The following is a 6,778-nucleotide window of genomic DNA, read 5'->3' on the forward strand; positions in this document are numbered from 1 at the left end:
GCATTTCAAATGATGAACAGTTTGTTAATTTTTTCTTTTTAATTAGTCTAACCATGTGGTTTTTATAGCACACCCTTTCCTGGGACAAGGTATTTTCACACTGTGTTCTAACAGTGTAGAGAACTGTTTAAACGCACATGCACACTCTTACACTTGGCACTTGACTGTATCATGCTATCATTTTCAGTAAGATCTTTCCTGTTCGCTTCATCTAGGCATCCCATCTATCCTTTATCCCTGCGTTTGGTCTTTTGCAAATTTTTTCTTTGGCAGATACCTCGGTTTATAATGATTTATTTTTCTCAGGAATATAGTAAAGGCACATTTGCATGACTAATTTAAATATGCAACATTATTTTGCATATCTACACAAGCCGTATTTCTCTTTGGGACCAATGTGGACATCGGATTATTTTTAGGAAATTGCATCGGCTCATATTACTTAGATGCTATTATTTTCTCAGGGTACACTTTTGCACAGTTACTGGTTAGTGGGAGACATTTTGTAAATAAAAAACTAAACCATACTTGTCAAAATAAAAGAAGTGTGATGAGAGTTGACCCTTTATATTAGAAATTCTCTTCACTTCAGAAGCACAGTACCAATCTCAGGAGGATGAAATTGGCAGAGGAAGATAACAGAACAAACAATGGGAAACAGTGGGGTTGTGAGTACATTTACTGAATTCAAGTGAACTGGAATATATATTCTATATATAAAATGAAAGACAACAGAATTGATACAAAATAAAGAGGAACATAAAACAATACAATTGCATCAATGTTTTCCTTGCAGTAAAAAAGGTTTGCATGTACAGATAAAGTTATCATCCACATTTTAGATGCTATTTCACAAACCTAGGATGCTACTGAACCACACAAGTAGGGCACTGAAGTCATACTGTGGGGCGAGAGGAAGCAGAGATAAAGGGTTTTCAATTTAAATTTGAGTGCAACTCTACAAATTCTAAGTCACATACTTTTGAGAGGTATATGAAGTGCCTGCAGATAAAAATTGCTGGATTTCTATGAAGCTGAACTGGGAAGATGGTTTGATTTCCACAAATGGTTATTTCAAACTTAGTACTAATAATTGTTTCACTTTCCTATTAGCATCTAACGCAGTTTGAACTCTATACCCCAAAAAGAGGTATTTAACCCCTAATCCCTACTATCAGTGAAGCAAGTATTGTAGGACATAGGATTAAGAGAATGTCTTACTAGCAGCTGTAGACCCTGAGTTGGATGACTGATGTTTCTACGAGAGAGAAAGTTACAGAGGAATCAGAAGAGAAACCAAGGGGTTATGTGATGAGGGAGGCACATGTCAAGTGGTACCATCTCTCAATGACCATCAATGATTGCTGATGAAGGTCTAGAAGCCAGGATGTGGTGAGAAAGGTGAGAAAGGATCTCCCCCCCCCCCCCCGCCCATAGAGTTGTCACAAGGATCATGATATTTGGCACACCTTGGTTTTAGACTCTCAGCCTTCAAGCCTTCAGGATAGATTTCCATTTTAACTGACCTATTTTGAGATAATGTGTTCAGTTGCTCTAGGAAAACTGAACCACTCTTCACTAATTGATTATCATTGACATCCTCACATACCTCTGTGCATCAAGAAATCCCTGATGCACATAAACCCAGAAACCACTTAGCTTTAATTCTGTGACTGTGCAACCATACTCTGCTTCATAATAGCAACGATTATAGTTTTGTTTGCTTGTATTTATCATTGCTCCCTACACTGTTTCTTATCTACAAGAGGTAGTAATACATATTTGTTAAGTAAAGAGAAAAATAAATGAAGGCAAAGGATGTGATTACAGCTAGTCATGCATGATAAAATGAAACTCAGACCAAGTGTGGACACAAATGTAAAATATTCAGAAGGTCTGAGAGTAAAACGGCAAAATCACTTTGAGAAAATGTTTTAATTTCACTCTAGTTGTTCAATCCTTTCCCCTACAAAATGAAAATTGTAACAAAAAAATGGCTCAATAGCATTTATAGAAAAATTAAGACACAGAAAATAAAGTAGAAATTGAGTAGGCATCCATCGTACAATAATCAACTGGAGCATATTCATTTTGTAAGATACTATTCAGTAATGAAAAAGACTAGACTATATAAGATATCAATTACAAAAATAGTATACTAAGTTAAAATATGTGTTTTTAAAAAGAATGTCAGGGCCCAGCGCAATAGACTAGCAGCTAGGGTCCTCACCTTGTATGCGCTGGTATCCAATATGGGTGCCAGTTCTAACCCAGTCTGCCCTGCTTGCCATCCAGCTCCCTGCCTGTGGCCTAGGAAATCTATCAAGGATGACCTAAAGCCTTGAGACCCTGCACCACCATGGGAGACCTGGAAGAAGCTCCAGGCTCCTGGCTTTGCATTGGCTCATCTCTGACCATTACAGCTGCTTGGAGAGTGAACCATTGAATGTAAGGTCTTCCTCTGTTTCTCCTCTCTATATATCTATCTTTCCAATAAAAATTTTAAAAAAAGGGTGTCAATTCTATAGCAGAATAAAAAGCATGATTGGATAATGCTATCAGTGTTAAGTTGTTGGATTTACTAAATGGAATTTTCAATTCTTCAAACCTGTCAATAGACTAAACATTTATAATAAAGTATCAGGGAAGAGCACATGCAAAAATTAACTACCACACGAGTGGGAGTGGGGGGTTAGCTTAGCAGGTAAGAAGGCACTGGGATGCTGCCATCCCTCTCAGTGTGCCTGGGTTCAAGTTGCAGCTCTGGTTTCAATTCCAGCGTCTGCTAATGTATCTTTGGGATGTCAGTTGACAGATTAAGTCACTGTTTTCCTGCACCTATGGAGGAGACCTCCACAGAGCTTCTGGTGCCTGGCTTGAGCCTAGGCCAGTCCTGCCCATTGTGCATTTTCAGGGAGTGAACCAGCAGATGGGCGATTGTTGATTAACTTTGTTAATTTGTGAAACAAATTAGGATCTAATTTAGGAGCTGGCAACACAAAACCAGGTATGAAATCTGTAAATACAGTTGGACAAGAGCTCGTTTACATTTGAGCCTCCATAATTCGAATGTCCCAGGCTGGGCCTGAACACAAGAAAAAATACCAGGCAGCCTGATGCTGTGCGATAGAATCTGGGAGAAAACAAGCTTTGTTGGATATAGGCTATCAATCCATATCCCTCAAACAACACTCAAACCCTGCAGGCAGTAATAAGTGGCTTTCCTTTAGTGAAGTTTCAGGAGAAAACAAATCCAGCTGGGAAGACAAGCACATCTCTTCACTGTTAGCCTTCTCCCCACTCCTGCTTACAAAAATTTGGCAATGATACAGGCAGAGCAGCCCTGAGGTTTAAAAGCTTCTGTTTGACAGGAAAGACCCTTCTGCCTTGAAATGGAAGTTGGCTGCTGCTCCCTGCAGAGTTAGATAAAGAGTGACAAAGGACCACATTGCAAGAAGGAAGCAACTGTGCAAGGCTGAATACCCCAGGAGCCCTCCTGTCCTCTGAAAGCATGCTCAGTTGGCATGTGTTGGAGAAAGATGACAGGATCTAATCTAGTTAGATCATCAATTTCCATTCCCTCTCCTACATAGGAAAAGGAAAAAGACAGCCTCATCTACTCAGTGCTTTCTATTGTTTGATGATCTAAGAAGATAATCTAGCAAAATTCTTTAGCCATCCAATAGTAACTGACTCGAACAATTGCAGAAGTATTTGCAAATCAAATGCAAATTAAATTCTGACAGTAAGAACCAATTTTCACTTTGCTATCTTTCTATATTTCTAGTAGGTCTAACCAGTAAATCAACTATGAAGGAGAGATAATTAAATGTTAGAGTCAGATCTAAAAATCCTGAATTCAAGGACTGGTTCTAAGAGTTAAAGATTTTCGTATCTCAGATCACTATTATAGGTGTCAGAGGTTTGTTTACATTTTTCCAGCCCCCATTTTGTAATTTTTGTCTATCATCAGGGATTAAAAAAAAAAATCGTAAGTAATCGCAACCACTTCAAAATGGCTCCAAGAACAAAAGGATTCTGTTAGCTCTCTATTCATCAGAAGAGAAATATCCAGCAGCTCACATCCCAGAGGACACTAATTTTTGCACACACTGTCTTTCTTTGGAATTGAACATCCTCTATCCATGGTTTCCTGGTTTTAGCTTTATCAGGAAAATTTCAGTATCTTTGTTGAACAAGTTGTAAAGAAAGGAGAACAGAAGGAAAATGACAGTAATGCCAACCACAATTACCAGGGGATTGACACAAAACAGCCACCTAGAATGGAACATGCAGCCAGGCTACTACAATGTTCACTCCTGGAACATGCAGCCTGGACAAAAGCATTTCCTGAGGTAGTTTAGAGAAGACAAATAATACTACTTTTACCATTTCTCAGTGAACATCTAAACAGGTGCCTTTATCTCAAACGAGTCCCATGCTAGGGTCTGAACCCAACAGGCAGCAGTGGGCATAGGACACTTTATCCATTATTGGAGCAGTTCATATTTTCTCTTCCCTGTGTATCATAAGGGATGAATGTGAGGGGAAGAAATGCTGTACAAAAAGTGAAAAATCATGACTAGGGAGAAAAGGAAATATGCTAACAACCCACAGAGCTAACACTCATTGCAAAGCCAAACAGTGGTGAACTGCATGAGACAATGGACTTAAACACATTTCATAAAGCTACAGCTGAGAATATTTTCATTGTGTTTCGCAAACAAAACCAAGTAAATTCTTCCTGAGTTTAAGTAGTTGTGAACAGTGTGTTCATTCAGGACAGAACTTTCAAGCGTTTAAAAAAACAATAAGGCAAACAAGCAATTTAAACAAGGGATGTTCTGAGATGCTCCTTTCCCCCACTCTTTATCAGGGGCTAGCAAATTGTTTAAGTCACTTTTATTTTGATCCAACATAAAATAATAGGAAACCAACCAGAAACATAAAGCCTTTCTTTCTGGGCTGTATGCTTTCAGAAGAATCACTACAAGATAAAATTCTGCTAAGAACATCTTTATAAATATAACATTATCAAGATCCTCAGAGGACTATCGCATGAAGCTTGTTGGATTACAAACTACTGGTGTTAGCCTAGGCACTAGCCAGTGGCAACCAGTTAGCTGAAGAAGTTGTGACAACTCACAGGTCATTCACACTATTTGATAATTTCCATTTTCCATTGATTGCCAACAGCAGGTTTGGCACACATCTTAAAAAACAAAGTGCTATGATTTATGGTTGTTCCAGTATACAGATATGAAATTTTCTCTAATTTTATGACTAGGTATTCTTTTGGATAAAATGAGTCTGATTAACCTTAAAGGATAACATTTAAAATGTTTCTTAGGCATCATTATTTCCTCTGTTAGGAAGAGCCTGGTAAATTGACCATTTTACTATTCAGTTTCTAGGCTTAAAATAACCTTTTTAGGAGACAGCATCACGGTGTCCTAGGCTTAGCATCCACACATGGAGCTGACCTCCCATACGGACACCAGTTCTATTCCCCACTGCTCTACTTCCCATTCAGCTCCCTGCTTTCAACCAAGAAAGCAGCAGAAGATGGCTCATGTCGTTGAGCACCTGCCCCCTTTTGAAAGACCCAGCAGCAGCTCTTGGCTTTGGATTGTTCAGCTCAGTTCACTGTGGCAGTTTAGGAAGTGAACTGGATATTTCAAATACAATGAAAATAAATTTTTCAAGAATACTTCCTTATGTATGTTTATTATGCATATAATACATTTCAACTCACATATACCACTTACAAATATATGTATGTGAATTTATACATAGGGGTGCAAAACTGGTACTTGAGTGGTTATTCTCCCTCTCCATCTTTCTCTCTACTCCTCAAACATAAAACCTAAAATGAAAAAGCCAAAAAAAGCAATATTCACATTTGGAGTCAGACAATAAATATGAATTTTCTCTAACTACTATAATTTATTTTCATTGTAATGAGGATCAATCTTTAAACCAAGTGAATAAGGCATTGTTAAACAATCCCAATGATACCTTACAAATATACCCTCAGGTTAATCCTAAAATGCTCTAAAGAGATTTTTAACATCACATCTAGTCCACTTTTTTGTCCCTTCTATGTTAACGGATGTGCTTTATACTCACCTGTTCCTACGATCAACAATAACCACTAACAAGTCACTTTGGAAGAAGGATGATTTTACTGGAGGTTGTAAGTTACAGAATGTCAGAGGTAGCAGAAACCTAGACCCAGCCGTGTGTGCGTGTGTGAGAGAGAGAGACAGACAGACAGAGGGAGAGAGAGAGACAGAGAGGTGGGTGGTATTCAGAAAACTATCTGGTGTGGATCGACCTTATGAAACAAATTTGGATTTCTCCACCATTGGAGATATTTAACCAGTTCATGGAAGATCTCTATTTCACATTTCCTCCTACCTCTGTACCTTCAGATCACCTGCTCTGAAAAATTTTTAATAAAGTATATATTGGCGGGTGACCATAGGCTATTCTCAGGTACCTAAGGAATTGGATACCTAATCCCATTCTTTTATTTTTTTTTTTTATTTTTTTTTTATTGTTGCTTACATTGTATTATTTTTTAAATGTTTCTTCAGTTACACAAATTTCAAAGATTTATGGCAGAGGATGGTGTTATGTCTTGATAAGCAAAGCTGTTGTGTGAGATGCTGGCATCCCACATGGACACCTGCTTGATACCTGGCTGCTCTTATCATGTAGCTCCCTAGTAATGGCCTAGGAAAAGCACTGGAAGATGGCTCAGACACTTGGTCTC

Source organism: Ochotona curzoniae, unplaced genomic scaffold (assembly GCF_017591425.1).
Source record: "Ochotona curzoniae isolate NIBS_2020 unplaced genomic scaffold, NIBS_Ocur_1.0 contig_2688, whole genome shotgun sequence".
Taxonomy (NCBI): domain Eukaryota; kingdom Metazoa; phylum Chordata; class Mammalia; order Lagomorpha; family Ochotonidae; genus Ochotona; species Ochotona curzoniae.